At 43.4% G+C, this 18,759-nt stretch overlaps 1 long non-coding RNA gene and 1 other non-coding gene across 2 annotated transcripts; one reads left to right on the forward strand and one right to left on the reverse strand.

Annotated features, from left to right (window-relative positions):
* Window positions 1–1,990: 1,990 nt before the first annotated feature.
* On the forward strand, window positions 1,991–4,690 carry LOC131502433 (uncharacterized). The gene is made up of 3 exons (XR_009257051.1): window positions 1,991–2,221; window positions 2,341–2,435; window positions 3,463–4,690. It is a non-coding gene; the product is annotated as an uncharacterized LOC131502433 (long non-coding RNA).
* Window positions 2,115–2,243, reverse strand: LOC131503322 (U8 small nucleolar RNA). The gene has a single exon (XR_009257412.1). It is a non-coding gene; the product is annotated as a U8 small nucleolar RNA (small nucleolar RNA).
* Window positions 4,691–18,759: the final 14,069 nt, after the last annotated feature.

An 18,759-nucleotide genomic window follows, 5' to 3' on the forward strand; every position in this document is an offset into this window, starting at 1 on the left:
TAGGTTCGAGCCCCACATCAGGCTCTGTGCTGACAGCTCAGAGTCTGGATCCTGCTTTGAATTCTGTGTCTTCCTCTCTCTCTGCCCCTCCCCAACTTGTGCTCTGTCTCTCTCTCTCTCTCTCTCTCTCTCTCTCTCTCTCTCTCTCTCATAAATAAACATTAAAAAACTAATGAGATAGGCTTATTAGGATATACTATACAAAAACCAGCTCATACTTAAAATGTACAGTTTGATGAGGTTGGACATATGTATACATCTGTGAAATCATCATCATGATCAAGGTAATAGACATGTCACCTCCAAAAGGTTCCTTGTGTCCCTTTGGTTATTTTTCTAAAAGCGCTTCACATGAAATGTCTCAAAATTTTAAGTGCATAATACAGTACACCAGATCTTTAGAACTAATTCAGCCTGCGTGTCTGAAACTTTGTATCAACAGAACAACTCCCCCTTAACCCTTTCTCTTGGTCCCTGGTAACCACAGTTCTATTTTCTGATTCTACAAGTATGATGATTTTAGGTACCTCATGTAAGTGTAACCATGCGGTATTTGTCCTTCTGTGGCTGGCTTATTTCACTTAGCATAATGTCCTTCAGGTTTACCTATGTTGTTGCAAATGGCAGGATTTCCCATTTATTTATTTTTTTACTTGTTAAAATGTTTGTTTATGTATTCTGAGCAAGAGAGAGAGAACGAGCGAGAGCTGGAGAGAGCACTTGAGTGAACAGGGGAGGGGCAGAAAGAGAGGGACGGAGAGAATCCCAAGCAGGCTCTGTGCTGTTGGCTCAGGGCCCTACTTGGGGCTCCATCTTACAAACCAAACCGTGAGATCATGATCTGAGCTGAAATAAAGAGTCAGATGCTTAACCAGCTGAGCCACCCAGGTGCCCCAGGATTTGCCCTTTAAAGCAGAATAAGACACTACTGTGTTGATGCAAAATGAACAAACCTTTTTTTTCTTTTTTAAGTTTTAAAGGAACAGAGTTTTTTATTCGAGCCCCTTTGGACAGCTGCCCCAGATACACAATCTTCACGAAGAAGAGATCATTCCAGGGAAGGAACATTTGGTGCAGGGTTATATGTTTTGTTTTGCTTTGCTTTGTTTTGTTTTGTTTTGTGTTGTTTTGTTTTACATACTTACACATCATCATGACAAAGGACATTATAGAAAGAGACTTTACCTATGTTTTCAGTACGTGCAAGGCTGTGTGAATTTAATCTTGTGGGAACCAGGGAGGTTTTTTTTTTTTTCTTATCTTTATGTTTGGAATGTTCTTTTCATTGTTTCAATGAAGCAGATGTATAGTGTTCTGGCCAGAAATAGAGCTCATGCTTCAAGATTTTGCCAAGTCATTTTGACCTTGGTAAATGTTAATGTTCCTTTATTTCATCAACTCTGTGATGCATGTATATATATTTATTAAAATATATATATTTATCATATTTTCTTTATCCATTTCTCTTCAATGGACATTTAGGTTATTTCCGTAACTTGGCTATTGTGGATAGTGCTACAAGGAGCGTAAGAATGCGGACAGGTCTTTGAGATCCTGATTTCCATTCTTTTGAGTCTCTATACCCAGGAATGAGATTGTTGGATCATATGATAGTTCTAGTTTTAATTTTTTGAGGAAGTTTCATGCTGTTTTCTATAGCGGCTTGCCATTTTACATTCCTATCAACAGTGCACAAGGGTCCAATTTTGCCACATTCTTTTTTTTTTTTTTTTTTTTTAATTTATTTATTTATTTTTGGACAGAGAGAGACAGAGCATGAACGGGGGAGGGGCAGAGAGAGAGGGAGGCACAGAATCGGAAACAGGCTCCAGGCTCCGAGCCATCGGCCCAGAGCCTGACGCGGGGCTCGAACTCATGGACCGCGAGATCGTGACCTGGCTGAAGTCGGACGCTTAACCGACTGCGCCACCCAGGCGCCCCCAATTTTGCCACATTCTTGCCAACACTTACTTTTTTTTTTTTTTTTTAATAACCATCGTAACTGGTATGAGGTGATATTTCATTGTTGTTTTGATTTGAATTGCCCTCATAATTAGTGATGTTGAGAATCTTTTCTTAGACTTTCTGGCCTCTTAAAGGAGAGATCGTCAGGAAGAAGATAGGAGCAATCAGGGCATTGCAAGTCTTGATTATACAAAGACATTAATCATGGGAACTCAAATCCTCATGTTCCAAGCCCTCCCCCAAAAAGAAAGAACAGGTAAGGATCATCCTACTTATGTTTGTGCAATAATTAATTTGACCATTCTCCTCCTAATGGCCATATAAATTGTTTCCTCACGGACATATAATTGTTTCATTCGTTGCTATGATTTACAGGACTGAAATCAACATCTTTGAACGTGAAATCTGGGGCAAGTGTGCATGCTTTCTCATAGGAAAGATGTAGCAAAGTACAAGCTTGATTAAAGCAGGTGAGTGTAAAGATTGGGAGTTTTTATAAGTAATGTTGAACTTCTGTTCCAAAAATGCCATACCACTTCCTAGTCTGGCCAGTTAATGTGTGTGAATGCCTTACGTCCTCAGAGGCATTTTACTTCATCGGACTTTGCAATTTTGGTCAAACTTTGGGATAAAAGATAGTGTCTCATGATTGTTCTACTTCCTTTTTTCCAAACAGGTTGAATATAAAATTTAATTAATACAGACTGGGATTTCTGCATTAATGTCTTGAGTGCCTAGATTTTTCTAGGCATACTTTATATTTTGAAATACCAGTAAAACATTCCTCCTTGACTTTGAAAAGCAAGAACTTGACAGAATGATCAGCTGCTGAGCAGTGGAGCCAGGCAGGACACTCTTAGCTAGTGAAGGTCAGAGGTCCTAGCAATTGCCTGAGTCCATGAGACAGAGACCACGGGTAAAATCTCATTTGGAGAGCCCAGGGCAGGCTGGAGGTCAGCATTTTGGATCTGGAGTGGAGCTGAAAGTGCACAAAGAACCGTAAGGAGTGGAGGTGGGAAATCTGGCTAGAGGGTCCAAGAACTTCCGTTAACAGGTTTGGCCAGTCTCTGAAATGCCACCACCAGCTGAGGTTGTGAGGTGGTCTCGATGGGCAGGTCTACTTCATGAAAGGACTAAAGGCATGCCACACACCCCACCCTGCCTCTGAAGTCTCCTGGCCCAAAGTCAGGCAGAATATAGATGGCTTTTTCACATCACCCAGTGATGCTGCACATGCTGGATACCGGGAGGACTCCATCTCTTGGCTACTGTGGTGGTCCACTGCATCCTAGCCGGTGCTGCAGGAGACGGGCGTCTCTCCCGGTCTGCAGTGCCCTGTCCACTGAGTTTGGGGCAGTATGAGTGGGCGGGTTTGGTAAGTGCTGACAGTTGAAACAGGCCAGGAGTACCAGTGGGCAGAGGAAGGCGCCTCCCACTGCAAGGAGATGGAGATTGAGGGGAGGTGTTCTTAGGCCATTTGCCTCCATGATCCTACAGATAAAGGGCTGAGTGTGGACACGTCTGGAAAAGATGCTCCAGGAGGTATCTCCAACTCCGTGTCCTCCGAGTGTCCTCCGTGTTTCCTGAGGTCCTGGCACACCAGAGGCCAGATGCCCCATGGCTGTATTCGGCAGCCTCTATCGCCACCAGGTATCTCTTAGGGTAAGAGGTTGACGCGGAATGCAGACACGAGTAGGGCGGATGGAGAATCTGTCACATTGGCACGGTTTATTAAATTGACCATGGATGACAGGGATACGTGGAATCCGGAGCTCCGTCTTTATGGTTGTAATAACCTAGAGTTGATGTACTTGAAAAAAATATTCGGTGCTAGCCGTCCCCGGGTTATCACGTGATCTGTAGCACAGTGCAAATCACTACCCACTGGTGTAGCATGGGGAGGATTTGTGTTTGTAAGTTGCATATCTAGCCTAAGTGGCAACTGAGTGAGAGTAATGTACAGTGAAGGGGACAAGAAATTAGGTTTACTTGCCTGTATTAGAAATTTAATAGATGTTGTATATTCTCCTGTTAACAGTTTTTCCCCTTTTGTGACTGCTGCTTCGTCTTTTTCCACCAATTGTAACACACGTTCTTCCTTGCCTCTCCTTCCACATTTGCATAAGTAAGTCTCATATCCACAGTCTTTATAGAGCTCTGCATTTTATTTTCAGTCACTGCATCTGTCAGAAGCATATTATTACCAGTTGGCCCAACCAGCTGCAATCGACCCCAGACATTGTGTCCTTTAAGGACAGAAAACTGGACACTGGTGGTCACGAATAATTGTAGAAGTTACAGCCTCCCTATTTAAAAGCTTTTCTTTTGAAATAATGTAAGGCTTACATAAAAATTGTGCAGGGAGTTCCTGTGGCTCTTACAGCAAAGTTCAGTCGAACAAAACTGTTTACATTGTGATAGTTCATTTACCAGAATTCATAAATTTACATTGATAGAGTAGTATTTAACTGCAGTCAAATCCGGATTTCACCAGACTCAAACAGGCAGTCGCTCCTTTTTGTTAGGTTTTGTTTTCTTTGGTATGGTACATAACTAAAGACACTTTTTTCACCTGTATAAATCTGTATGAATCCTACCAGAATACAGACACAGAAATTCCTAAGAAACCCAGAGAAACTCCCTATGTTCCTTCTTTTGGGGGTTTATTTTATATTTTTTTATCATGATAAGTGTACTCTTTAATCCCCATCCTCTATTTCTTCCATCCCCCCACCCACCTCCCCTCTGGTAACCATGTGTGTTCTCTATGGTTAAGAGGCTATTTCTTGGTTTGTCTCTTTTTTTCCTTTGCTCATTTGTTTTGTTTCTAAATTCTACATGAGTGAGATCATATGGTATTTGTCTTTCTCTGACTTATTTCACTTAGCATGATACTCTAGCTCCGTCTGTGTCATTAGAGACGCAGGATTTAATTCCTTTTTATGACTGAATAATGTTCCTGTGTGTGTGTCCCACATCTTCTTTATCCACTTATCAGTCGATGGACGCTTGGGCTGCTTCCATAGTTTGGCTATTGTAAATAATGCTGCAGTAAACATCGGGGTGCGTGTATCCCTTTGATTTAGTATATTTATATTTTGGGGGTAAATATCCAGTAGGCTGATTATTGGACAATAGGGTAGTTCTGTTTTTTAATGTTCCTTCTTTATAATCCTTGGCAACCGCTGACCTATTCTATGTTAGTATCATTTTTTTGAAAGTGTTAGACAAATGGAATTAAAAACTACATAATGTTATGAAATGAGCTTTTTCAGGTGGCATAATGTACTGGAGAGATACCCAAGTGGAGAGGAGAAATACTATATCCCTTTTGCTTGCTGAATAGGATTCCCAGTACAACAGTTTATCCCTTTAGCCATTGAAGGAAACTGGAGTTCTCTGTAGTTGGGGCTATTACAAATACAGTTGTTATGTTCATTTGTGTATCGTGTCTTGTGTGAACATTTATTTTTATTTCTCTAGGGTAAATTTTCAGAAAGGGCTTGTTCTGTCATACAGTAAGTATATGTTTAATTTTTTTCTTTAATGACCATTATATTTTTGAGAGAGAGAGAGAGAGACAGAGCACAGAATCCGAAGCAGACTCCAGGCTCTGAGCTGTCAGCACAGGGCTCTACTTGGGACTCAAACTCATGAGCCATGAGATCATGGCCTCAGCTGAAGTTGGATGAGTAACCGACTGAGCCACCCAGGTGCCCCAGTCTATGTTTAACTTTATAAGAAACTAGTAAATCGATTTCCAGAGATCCTAGACCACTTTACTTTCTCACCATCAATGAGTGACAAATCTAGGTAACTGTTCTATATCCTCATCAGCACTTGAGATTTTCAGTAATTTCTATTTTACGTATTCAAGTAGGTATGTAGTAGTATGTCATCGTGGTTTAAAATTACATTCTACCAATGGATAATGATATGTGTTTTTTCATCTCCTTGTTTACAATCCATATATTCTCTTTGGTGAACGGTGTGTTTAAGCCTTAGGCCCATTTTCTTTCTTAAGTTCATTTATTCATCTTGAGAGAAAGAGCAAACACAGGGGAGGGGAGGAGAGAGATGGAATGAGAATCCCAAGGAGGCTCTGCTCTGTCAGCGCAGAGCCCAAAGCAGGGCTCGAACTCACAAATACACCTAATTTCTAATTAGATTGTTTCTTACTATTAAATATAGTGACCTTTTGGGAGGCGGGCGGAGGTGTGTGCGGGAAGATGCAAGTATTTGATCACGTAGGTGATTTGCAAATATTTTCCCCCGCTATGCGGCGGAGGTGAGCTGTGTGTCTTAAAGATGTTCGGTTCCGTAGCCTGCAATAAATGCATATGACAACATCAACAGAGGAAAAAGTTTTTAAAGCTCTGCCCCTCTATCTTCCCAGTGTGTCCGGGGATAACCAGTTCCGACTGCTTCATTGTGTGAAGGTGAGAGAGTGCCAGCGACCACTGGTATCAGTATCCACGGGGTTATGTACGCACATCTGAAACCTCCTTAGAGGTAAGTACGGCCCTTTATTAGTATTTCCATGTGGTGTAAATCACGCTTAGTAAGGCTAGTATTTTCTCAGCAAACTCGTGAGATGGTGTATATATACAGATGCATGCATTCTCACTAACACACAGAATTGGTAGATACTTGTGTGTGCCGTCGCGGTGACACTTTATAACCAAGAAGGTAGCTCTGTCAGTGTGGTTCCTGCTGCTCAAATGCAAAACCAGTGTGCATTACCAAGTCAGACACGATGAAAATAATACAAGGAACGCTTCCTGGTGACCTTGTGGGCTGTTTCTGCACACATGGAGCTAGGCTTTTGCCTGGACTTCAGAGAGGTGTATTCTGTCGAGCACTTCTATGGCCCTGTCAGCAAACTAGATGTCACTATGGGTGGCAGGTTCCATGGTGGCAGCAGTTGCCTGAGCCTGGTCTCTGGATGACTCGCCTGGCTGTGAGCTTCATGAAGGGCAGCTACTAGCCCACTGAGGAGCAGATCTAGAATTCCTGAATGTAATGGGGGCGTAGGCTGGGAGGAGGCATTTCTTTGGGAGCCCAGGAAGCTCACTACCAGAGATCTGGTGCCGCAGAAGTACCTGGGCTACCGCCAGGTGCCGGCTAGAGATCCACCATGCCCCGAGCTCCTGTGGGGCCCGAGAGCCCATTTGGAGACCGGAAAGAGTCAAGTCCTGGAGGTTTGAGGAAGGCCACTTACAATGTCCACTGTTCCTTCCCATATCAATATCATGAGGCTTTCCAAAGTGGTTTCTTTAGTTTTGTAGTTTGTGGTTGAACACCGCAGTCTCGGGGTTCCCTTCCCCACACACACCCCTTCCCTTCTCTAGCAACACACCACACCACACTACCCTTTCCCTTCTGTGTCCACACACCCACAGAGCTCTGCTCTCCTTTCCCATCTTCTCCCTGCCCCTTCCTTCCGTGCACGTGCTGCAATATCCCCTCCTCTCTCCTTTCCCTCGTGTCCACACACTGACTGCACTTTCCCCTCTTTCCCACCCTCCACACACGAGCTACAGTATCCGTTCCCTTCCTCCTTATCCCGTCACCACCTACACTACACATTTCCTTCTCTTCCCTTATCACACACACTGCACTCTCCCTTTTCATCTCTTCCCTTCCCTGCCTTGCCACATACACACTACCCCTGTCATTCCTTTCCTTCTCTTCCTGCACACACACAATGCACTGCCCTTTCCCTTCTCCACACAACCCCCCCCCCAACACTACATGGCCTCTTCTCATTTTCCCTTCTCCCCACAAGCTACTGTGGCCCATTCCCTCTATTCTCTTCCCTTCTTTTTTTCTACATGCACAGACAACACTATCCTCTCCCTTTCCTTTCCTCCCCTAGAAGAGTTCTAGTGTGCGTGTGTGGACGAGTGCAGAAAGAATCCCTTCCTTTCCCTTCTCTACCCACTCCACTTCCTGTCTCCTTCCCTTCCATTCGACATGCACACCCTACACTATGTTCCCCTTCCTCCCACCCCTCATCCTAACACACAAGGGCACTGTCCTTTCCCATTTCCCCTTCCATTCCCTCTCACCCACACTACTCTGTTCTCTCCCTTCCCCTCCCCTCCCCACACCACACTATCCTCCATGTACGTGTTTTACTCCTCCCTCCTTCTCCCCCACACACTACCCAGTCCCTTCCTTTCCACAGTCACGCACTACACTATCCGTTCACACCTCCACGCACTACATTATCCCCTCCGTTCGCTTTCTTAATGTTCCTTTTTTCCTACACACATATTCTAACTTGTCTTCCCTTCTCCACACGAACTACTCTCTCTCCCCATTTTTCCCTTCCCCACATACACGAGACTGTGCTATTCCTTCCCTCTCGTGTGTTACCTTCTGTTTTCTACATAGACACTATACTGTAGCTTTCCTTTCCTCCCTTCTTCCGCACAACACACACTCCCCACTACTCCTTCCCTTCTCTGCACACACACACTACACTGTACTTTTCCATTTTCCCTCACCCAAACTGCAGTATCCCTGCCCCCCCCCACTAAATTGTGCATTCCACGCCCCTCCTTTCCTTTGCACACACATTTACATTGTCCCTTCCCTGCGATTCCCCTTCTTCACACACGTACCACTATGCTATCCCTTTCCTACAGACACATACACACGCTCCCCCATCCATCCTGTTCCCTTTTCCTTAACCACACATACATACACTATTCCTTCCCCAAACCACACACTACCCTATTTATTCACTTCTCTCCTTTCCTGTATACACACAAGACACCACAGTATCCCTTTCCTTCTTTCTCTGCTCCCCCCAACTCCACTGTCCCTTCTCTTTCCCCCTCCACACTTACATACTACATTGTCTGCTCCTGCCCCTTCTTTCCACGTATACACACATTATACTGTCGCTTATTGCCCCCAGCACACATCCTATACACGAACTTTCTTTAGCACCCTCCCCCACCACACATACGGTCTCCCTTCCCTTCTCCACACAGAGATACTACATTGTACTATAGTTTCGTGTTTTCCCTCCCCACCAACACTACAGTGTCCCTCTCAGCACACAAACAATAGACTACCTCTCTTCTTCTCTCTTGCCATTCTCTTTGTGGTCTTTTGTTATGCAGAAGATGTTCAGTCAACTCTTAGTTCTGCCTAGGAAGGAACTGTTCTATAAATAGGTGTAGATTAGGTGTCTCCAAGGAGAAGGTGAGTTCAGAGTCTTTCTGTGTTGGCATCTTGGGCCAGAACTCTCATTGTTGGGTGTCGGGTTTAAGAGTAGGAGATTGGTAATTTCAAAAGAAACTTGGGAACTCTTCCCCCTTATTTTAGGATCTCAAACAGGATATTGCCTGCATTGAGTAGGTGTTTCTCTGGAAATTTGTTCCGCTTGAAAGGTCGCTGACTCATGGCTTCCTAATACTTTCAGTCCATCGCTCTGTAAAATTAAAAGATGCATATGTGAGTTGGCTTAGCTTATCTAAGAAAGTAGGAGAAATTAAAACTTGAATTAGTTAACATGTTCATTGGCTCATTTATTCTCTAAACAGTCACCGAACATGTGCTCTTTGGAAGACATGTAGGTATTCTTGGGTCGCTATGGATTTTGTGTCTAAGAGCAGTTGGAAGCTGTGTCAGGGTAGTATAAAAAGGATGGAAGAGATTCAGTTCCAGGTGAGAGCAGCTAAGTGTCCTTCTGGACATTTGGGAAACCAGTTTTTCAGTGGAAGGGATGTTTCAACCTTAGCTATGTGGTAGGTGAGGTCAGGCTGTGGGAGACCCTCAGATTGTGTGGCTCAGCGTGGAGAGATTTAAAGAATAAAATGTAGAATGGTTCTTCATACTCTGTTTTAAAAATGTTTTTAAATGTTTGTTTATTTTGAGAGAAAGAGATAGGGACAGAGAGAATTGTAAGCAGGCTCCACTCTCAGGGCAGAGCCCAATGTAGGGCTCCATCCCACGACCATGAGATCATGACCTGAACCAAAATCAAAAGTCAAATGCTTAACTGACTGAGCTCCTCAGGGACCCGCCCCCCCCCCCCCCAACCAGTTACTCTTGAATTCCGGATAAACTAGAAAGAAAGTTTCCACTGGGGGAAGAAGCAAGGTAGGTGCTATAAGTACTTGTCTCATGCATCTGATCACGGTGAGTGAAGTAATTGTTTTATATTCTCAACTGCAAATACATGCTATCTTCCATAAAAAAAGGAAAGATAAGGGGCGCCTGGCTGGTTCAGGTGGTAGAGTATGTGACTCTGGACCTCACGGTTGTGAGTTAGAGCCCCATGTTGGGCATAGAGATTACTTAGCTCCAAGGGTGGATGCAAGAACCCACAAGATGGAGGTGACAGCCAGGGAAATTATCCGTAGGCTTTGAAATCTAATAAGGAACTGACAATATTTAATCAATGGTATTTCAGAAGTGCTACTGTCCACTGCCTCTTGTACCTCCCATTTGCTTATTTCTGAACAAGAGTGTCTCTGATCCTGCCATTGCACATTGATGTGTCAGGACAGATGGCCTGTCTCCTTGCTTCCTAGGTCCACAAATAGGGTTTTACTCTGCTTAATAAACTTCCTCCCAAGAGCCTCTTCATCTACAGCTACACTTAGAGATTTAGATGATGAGATTGGATTTCGAGCTGATGTAACGGGATAAGACATTTTGGGATCTTGGGCAAGTTTCGCATAAAGTAGGGACATGAGATGTTGGGCCCCACAGGGTGGACTGTGGCAGACACAATCCCCTTATAACGAAGGCGATCAGATGTCATCCCCATGATTACATCACATTATAAGTGTTGGGTAAATAATTAGAAACACACTATTATGCGGACTCAAAAATTTGTCTCCACAAAATATATATAAAATAAAAGCCAATTGGACTTAGTAGGGAGAGACCTTTCTTCATAAAGAATTAACGCAAAGGTGGAAAGGGAACTACAGTGGGGAGAATGTCAAGCAATAGTTAGGCAAAAAGAGTTTTCCTTTTGGAGAGAGGAGTGCACAAAGCTAGAGAGAACTGGATACAGGGAAGCAGGACAGAGGGTGGTGTGAATGGATGGAAGATCGGAGAATATTTTACCCTGAGGCCAGCCTGTTCACAAGAAGGGTTGTAGCTGGCTCTGGTGAGGGTGGGCATGGAGGGGAAGAGAAGCTTAACCAATGTTGGGCTAATAAGCATTTTGTTTCGATGGGATCAGTGTCGACAAGCACTTGAGCTAACTATTTATGAGGCCAACAACGGGATTTTTGAGGATCTGTGTCTGGCCTTGTCATAGGTAAACAAAGGAGCGCCCTGAGTCTTACCTAAGTGATATGGAGGATGGATCTTTGAAGCAAGCGGTTTCCTGGAACACAAAGAACGTACGAACTGCCTCAATTTGACTGTTTTCCCGGATCAGAGGGCTCAGGTAACATTCAACCTTATCATGTGGGAAAGAACAAAGTTTTATTAATGAATAAGTATTAAGCCGGACTAGGATGTATATCCCAGGCAAGCAGACAAAGCCAAAAAGAAATCTTACTCTTCTATATTGCCAAGCAGATACAACCCATTATACACACGTTAAGAGAAAAGATAACTAATCCCCAAGTAAGAGGACTTGATGTCTCCATTTGTCACACATATTTCTTCCTAAATGTACTTTTCTGGGATGTAAAATTGGTAAGAAGCTTCTTTAGAAAAAGTGTAAATAGAAAACCTTTTTCTTTTAAAGGCTAAAGTAAGTGCTATTTAAAAAGAGGTGGGTCAGGGCGCCTGGGTGGCTCCTTTGCTTAAACGTCTGACTCTCGGTTTTGGCTTGGTCATGATGTCACGGTTCCTGAGTTTGAGCCCCACATCCGTCTCTCTGCTGTCAGCACAGAGGCTGCTTCGGATCTCCTGCCCCCGACCCTGCTCTCTCAAAATAAATAAACTTAAAAAAAAAAAAATAAGGCAGGGGAAGTCTCATTCCCTTTTGACACAAAAAGAATAGAACTTTTTAGTTTTTAATTTACTTATCCTGATAATACCCCCCTTTGTTACTGAAAACTAGTAGAAGTACAGTTTTAGAAATCATCTCATTGCCATTTCTACCTTTCTCTGGGCAAATTGCAGCCATCTATATAGCCAACAGGTCGTTAGTAAATTATAAAGCGATGCAATTATAAGAATAAGGTAGGATAAATTTAGTACATTACTTGCCTTGGGGGAAAAACTTTAAATATATCATACTAATAGTTAATAGTTAAAGCATATTCTTGATTATCAACGTGTGAAACTTCTTCATCATACATTAATTTTACAAACTGTTGTGATGCTTTATTGCTTAAGCTTTCAAATAATTAACTATCTGAGTAGTATTTAGTAAATCCTTATAAAATATTACCCAATCCAAGCCTAAGGGGAGCTTAACTCTAGAGCCTGGTGATCTAAATTTTTAACTAAGAGTTGTATTTCTCCTGAGTTTCCCTTAGTCACAGAAGTAACATCTACATGCGGGCTTAGGCCCTTCAATAAAAGCTCCAAAGAATTTTTCCCGCACGTGAAACAGACACCCATGGCCATTATCTGGTATCAAAATCTTATTAAGAGACACTTGTCAGGGGCTCCTGGGTGGCTCAGTCACTTAAGCATCTGACTTGATTTCGGCACAGGTCATGATCTCTGGGTGTGAGATCCAGCCCTGTTTCTGCTTGGCCCTGGGTGAGGAGCCTGCTTGAGATTCTATCTCCCTCTGATCTTCCCCTGCTCACTCACATGCAAATGTGCACCTCTCTCTCAAAAAAAAGAGAGATTCCTGTCAAAGGGCACAGTTCGAACTTCCAGTTTTTACTGTACATGACTCTGTTTTTAAGCCTCAAGGACAAGCCTTCTGAATACCAGACAGCATTGGTTTATCTGTATATACTGGGGCCGGAGAGGATTTGCACCCCAAGATGAATGGGGTGACACCTGCTCTGTCCTCCGATGCCTCTATTCATAAGTGATCGATTTTTTTAGAGGCCAGTACCTGCTGGGTGGGCCCTGAGGCCCCACCTCTCAGGTCAGGTACACCAGGTCGTGTGGGCCTTACAGTCCGCAGCCTGCCTCTTACCTCAGATTGCAGCCCAGCTCTCACGCTTCTCATAGCCACTAAATGACTACCCTCCCTTCAAAAAACAAAAACAAACAAACAAACAAAAAACTGCTGATCCCAATAGGAAGGGCTGGTTTTTCTCATATTGAAGAAAAATGTAAATCATATGGTCTCTTGGTTAACTTTCGCGTATTGACATTTATCAGCTTAACACCTTTTTTTTAAGTTTGTTTATTCATTTTGAGAGAGAGAATCCTAAGCAGGCTCGTGCAGAGCCCAGTGCAGGGCTTGATCTCATGAACCACATGATCATAACCTGAGGCGACAGCAAGAGTCGGATGCTCAACCAACTGAGCCAGCCAGGTGCCCCAGCTTAACACCTTTTTTTTATTTGCTTTGTTCCAAGTGACTGGTTCAACTACTCTTGATCCTGGTGCCTTCACGTGAGGGCATGGTCTTATATTCAAGTTCTCAATGACTCCATAATGTTTATCATCAATGCCTTCCTGTTTACCTGGTGTGTGGATGACATGGGAATTGTGTAGGCAGAATCTTGGCTAAGATGTAAAAGTGGACCCAGGCTAGCGCGCATAAGGTACAAGAGCCTGTGTCCTCAAACACAGCAGGTAATTAATTAGCATACCTGCTGTTCTTTGTTATTAGCATAATAAAGTTAGGCCTTAGTCCCCTTGTGCAGGGACATCCACTAACCGCTAATGAAGGGAACCACCACACGTGTAAAAGATCACGGCCTCTTTCCTTCCAGGACTTGATTTGATATAGGGAAGGATAAAGAAAAGCAGGGGAGCAGGGAGGGGGGGTAGCTGAGAAAGGGAGGAGGGTTCTGTGAGAGAAAAAGTCCCTTTCATTCTCATTTCCTCTTCCATGGTTTCCAATTTTTCCTTCTGGCTATTCAACTCATATTTAACTTTCCTGTAAGAATGATATGAATTCCATACATACCAATAACTCATTTGGTTGAGATGAGGACCTTTTGAGAATCTCTGCAAATACATTAATTTATACAAATTAAAAGACGTGCCCTCGGGCCACTGCAAGAGGAGATTCTTACAGGTACACCATTCCTTATGTGACAGATTACATGTTAAAGACAACCATAGGCAACATTCCCAGCTTCTCTTATTTTCCATAATCAAAGCTAATGGTGATCCTGGGAGTTTAGAGCCCACATTATCATGCTTTTTTAATAATAAAATCTTGAATTCAGAGAGGGTGGTTTCTCTGACAAGTATTCCAAAAGAGCAGAGAGCTAGGAGGAAGACTTTATAAGTGAAGGTCTCTTACTTGAGTCTTGTGGGTCCACAGAACTTCTGCGTATTCACTCAATTTAGGAACTTCCAGAAGTCTTATCCTCATTTCCAAATCTGTGGCGGTAGTTAATGAAAAACAAAATCTCCTGCCAACTCAGAAAGGCCTCTCCACAAAACATAGGAAAGAGAGGAAACAGTTTTATTATTTAATAAGCACTGAACCAGAATGTGATACCCATCACAATGCCAAAGAGATTGCTGAGACAGAAAGAGATCTCACCCTTTTATGCAGCCAGATATAACCCATTACATCCGTGATCTTAAGATAACAGTAACTATTCCTCAAGTAAGAGGACTTTACAGCACCATTTACTACACCTAGTTCATCCTAAATTCACCTGGTAATTTGGGGGTCCGGGAGAGTATCTTTGTTAGCTAAATGCCTTTATCCAAATGGAAGAAAAAAACTCATTTCTTTATGACAGAAGACAGGTGCTGAAGTTAAAATCTCAGGGAGACTGGGAGATAGGGGTGCTGTCTTACTTAGTGTTTACGTTTCAAGGGACTGACTCCCACTTACTTAAGAATAAATTCCTGGGCTGTAAGTTGGCAAGAAGCTTATTCAGCTTTTAAGAGTTACAAAGATCTCAATGAAGCAGAAAAAGAATTTACAAGTTTTTTGTTTGATTTTTCAGAGAGAGAGAGCACATGTGAGCGAGAGGGAGAGAGAGAATATCTTAAGCAGGCTCCATGCTCACCATGGAGCCTGGCAGGTGGCTCGATCCCACGACCCTGTGATCACGACCCGAGCCAAAATCAAGAATCAGATGCTCAACTGATGGAGCCGCCCAGGCTTCTTGTACCAGAAAGAATGAAATTTTATTTTTTTTAATTGAGGTATAATTGACAAATATTTTATCAGTTTCAGGTGTACAACATGATTCGGTATTGGTACTTTTTTCCTATTTTAAATTTTTATTCACCCTTATGTTTATCAAAGGGGGAATGGGACTCCTCTGAGTGGATATTATGTAAGACTCCATTTTGCTAGCAGAAATGTTCTTGCTTTGCTGGTGGCCCTGAAGAAAAACCCTGTCATGCTGGAAAGTACCTGTGGAGAGGGCCGGTGTGGAATGGGCCACATGTCACAAAATTGCAGGCCGGCCTCCAACCAAGAGCCGGCAACAACAACAAGAATGACGAAACCACAAAAACTTTTTAGCACCAATGCCAACAAAGCGAGTGAGCTTGGATTCATCTCTAGTTTGGTCTTCAGATGAGAACATGGCTCCAACGACACCTTTGATGCAGTCAGTGATACTTTACCACAGGGAGCACAGTTGATTTTTAGCTGGACGTCTTACACAGAGAAACTGTGAGATAATAAATTTGCGTTTATGCAGCTACATTGGTGATGGTTTGTTACGCAGCAAGAGTAGAAAATGGATACAAGAAGAGCCAACCATATTTACCTAGATATTAACTCTTTCTTTGGGTCTTTCTTCACCCCTTGTATCCCCAGGTTCTAAGCCGGAAGTGGTTACCTGCTGACAGGAAAAACTGGTTCGTGAAACATTTGAGTAAGTAAGTGGGAACCGTTTGCTCTGTGGACGTTGGAGGTACCTGGAAAGAAGAATGGAGAGCAAAGGTGAAGGCGGGCCTTGTTCTGGGCTGAGAGCTGCCTACCATCCTGAGTGTGTCAAGGAGATAACCAACACAGCATCCTCCTCCTCCACTTCCCCTTAACCTCAGACCCTGTAGACTTATTTCTGGGTGACTCTTTGCACATTGAAGGATAGACTGTCAGAATAAAGTCTTTCTCACTACAATTCCAAATACCAGTTAGACGGTGGAAAGTCCCCATTTACACACGTCTGGGGCACAACCTGCCCCGACTGGTGGGAGCACACTTGCTAGAGGAGGCGGCACTCTCGGCGAACATATCCACGGCTGTCTGCCCGCCATCACCGTGGAATCACCATCGCTCGCTGCTTCCTGACTTCCCTCGGCTCAGACTAGCCCTGATGACAACAAGGAGACAGATCTCCTTCTTGTACCCTAAGTACCGTGAACCCCGGTGTGGCTCTCGGTGTGAGGTCACCCCTGATAAAGAGAATCTGCAGGATAACTCCACATGGGCAAACGAATGGGGAGAGGCCCAAAAAGACCTCAATAGACATTTTACCAAAGGAGACATCCAGATGGTCTACAGACACCTCAAAAGATGCTCACCATCACTAATCAGTAGGGAAATGCAAATCAAAACCACAGCAAGGGATCACCTCACACCTGTTAAATGGCTGAAATCACAAGTGTTGGGGAGGATGTGGGGAAAAAGTAACCATCATGTGCTGTCGGTGGGAATGCAAAAGGGTACAGCAACTGTGGATTTACCCAAAGAAGACAAAAATACTAATTCAAGACGATATATGCAGCCCCTGCTTATTGTATTATTTACAACAGTGAAGATAAGGAAGCAACCTAAGTGTTCATCATTAGAGAAATAAATAAGGAAAATACGGGGTGCACATGCACGCCCACACACACTGTAATATGCTTATTCATAAAAAGGATGAGGGACACCTGGGTGGCTCAGTCGGTTAAGCATCTGACTCTTGATTTCGGCTCAGGTCATGATCTCATGGTTCATGAGATCAAGCCCCTCGAGGAGCTTTGCACTGACAGCACGGAACCTGCTTGGGATTCTCTCTCTCCCTCTCCCCTGCTCATGCTCTCTCTCTTTCTCTGTCTCAAATAAATAAACGTTTTCTTTTAAAAAAAAAGGATGTCATTTGAGAACACGGATGGACCTAGAGAGTATTATGCTAAGTGAAATAAACTCAGACTAAGACGAATACCATATGATTCCATTCATAAGTAGAATCTTAAAAATTCAAATACCAATGATCATATAAAAAGCAGAATCACACCTATAAATAGAACAAACAGATGGTTGCCAGAGGGGAGGAGGTGGGGGATGGGTAAAGGGGAAATAAGGGATTCCAGTTGTGGAATAAATCAATCATAGGAATAAAAGGCACAGCATATGCAATCTAGTCACTGATACTGTAATAGTGATGTCATGGGCTAGATGGTTGCTATACTTGTGGTGAGCACAGCATAATCTATAAGCTTGTCAAGTCACTAAAATGTACACCTGAATTTAATGGAACATTGTGTGACGACCACACTCAAAAGAGTGTTACAAAAAAGCAGGGGGGAGAATCCCAAGCTCCCAATTTTCTCCCCCCCATAGCAGGAGTCCTCATTCTGGTGCAGAAGGAGGTGGGACACTGCTCCCATCACATCTGCACAAGCCGGACCTGTCTCTAAGTTCCTAACAACGTCTTAGTTCTCTTCAGTGTGTCTGTCATCAGTGCTGTACTCCTGGTCACTACTGTCTTGAACGCTACTGTCCAGGTTAGGCTTTCTGAAGGTCTCAAGATTGACAGGTCGGTCGGGGACTAGCACAGAGGTAGATGGAATGAACGGGGCACTGACCCAGGGAGTCGTCTTCTGAGCCAGGGCTAAGTACCAGAGTACTACTCTCTGAAAATGAAGGCCCAGAATGGCATCCAGGCCAAATAAGCAGGACACAAGAGGGCTCAAAGAGCTGCCGTTTCTTCTCATCCTCTCCCCCTCACACCTTCCCCAGTCTTTCTGTTACTCAAGGGCCTGCTGTCCCCAAGTCTTTTCATCTCTTTGCCTCCAAATGTCCTACTTGACCCATGCTGGTGTCTTTCTAGTTGATAGAATATACAAAATCTTTGTGCTCTTCTCACTGGGATGGTTACAATATATGGAGTGGGAGCTTTTTAATCCCCCTTGGAATTGCATTTTGTGTCCAGCATGAGGGAAGTGTTCCAGTTGTGTCAGTTTTCAGTTTGCCTTTCCAGATGTTCCACTGTCGTATCTCAGTAAAAAAACCTGTTCTTTCTCTCCTCTGCAATGACAGTTTTAATAATATGAAGTGTATGTGTAAGTGGGTGTTGTGGGACACTATTCAGCTCTATTGGTCTATTTGTTTATAGTGGCAAATACAGCACAAAGTTTTAATTACAGTTGTTTTAATGTTTACTTATTTTTGACAGAGACAGACTGACAGAGATAGACTGCAAGACTCTGGGAGGGACAGAGAGAGAGAGAGAGAGGGAGACACAGAATCCGAAGCAGGCTCCAGGTTCTGGACTGTCAGCACAGAGCCTGACTGGGGCTCTGTCCCACGAACCAGGAGCTCATGACCTGAGCTGAAGTTGGACACTTAACCAACTGAGCCACCAGGCGCCCCAATTACTACAGTTTTTTAAATAATTCTCAATATCTAACAGAGTAAGTCCTCATATTTTTCTATGTTTATCAAGAGCACTTGGTCATTTGAAAGTAAAGTTTAGAATCAGGTTGTCAAGTTTTGTATACAAAAATCTATATGGTTTCTTTTGGTGGGGGGGACTG

This window comes from Neofelis nebulosa, chromosome X (genome assembly GCF_028018385.1).
Source record: "Neofelis nebulosa isolate mNeoNeb1 chromosome X, mNeoNeb1.pri, whole genome shotgun sequence".
NCBI classification, from domain to species: Eukaryota; Metazoa; Chordata; class Mammalia; order Carnivora; family Felidae; genus Neofelis; species Neofelis nebulosa.